We start from the raw sequence: 902 nt of genomic DNA on the forward strand, positions 1-902 counted from the left end.
GCTCGTCAGCCTGGCGTACTGGATGGATGAATGCACCGCATCAGCACCCGTACAACACCACGTACTTCCCGTGCCAGCGTAATCCGGAGCTCTTCAATCCTCGTGGTACGCGTTTCGTGGATGTGTACCGAAGCGTGATCGTTGACCCGTCTCTCGATTCAACCGACTTATTCCGACCTGGCGTTCGTTGTTTGACTCGCCACCGGGTACTCCACGTCCCGCTCTGGCTGCTGCCCCTGTTGAAGCTGGTACCGAGGATTCGCAGGGTCCGGCTTCAGCTCCAGCTGCCAAGGCTCCGGTTCCTGATGAAGAGGAAAAGGAGAGTGGTGACTCGACTTCGTTGGCACTCTTGGCCACCGCGGCCAGGCACTTGGAATCGATTTGAATCCTCGCTGCACGTTCCACGACGTTCTCCAGCATCTCAGCTAACTGTTGAGGTGTCCCGCGTGACTTCGTTTTCAGTGGTCGCTCTCCGGTCGGCATTCATGTCTTCTTATTTCTAATCCACTTCCACAGCGTAATCAGGTTCATGTTGTTCTTCAAATGCATATACAATTTGTTGTTGCAGTAACGTTTTTCGTCTGTTACCACAGGCTGCATAGCCCTGTGGACAGTCCACACGTGATCCAGTCACGCTAGTCTTTGTCCGCCACTTGCGCCATCTGCAGCCGATTCTCGCTCTTCTTGGCTCGCAAATAGTCGTACAGCAGACCTCCACATGACAAGTTGGATGCTGGGTTCCCAAGTTGGATCTTCATAGCCCACCCACTTGACTTTGAACTCGCGTACAGCACGCTCCGTGCTCGTCGACAGTGGTGTTCTGTCGTCGAGGATGGACTCGACTTCATATTCACCGGCAACTTGATCTGATCCCAGCTGTCCTCAGGCAGTAGTTCCTCATC

This window comes from Phytophthora infestans, genomic scaffold (genome assembly GCF_000142945.1).
Source record: "Phytophthora infestans T30-4 supercont1.221 genomic scaffold, whole genome shotgun sequence".
Classification (NCBI taxonomy): domain Eukaryota; phylum Oomycota; class Peronosporomycetes; order Peronosporales; family Peronosporaceae; genus Phytophthora; species Phytophthora infestans.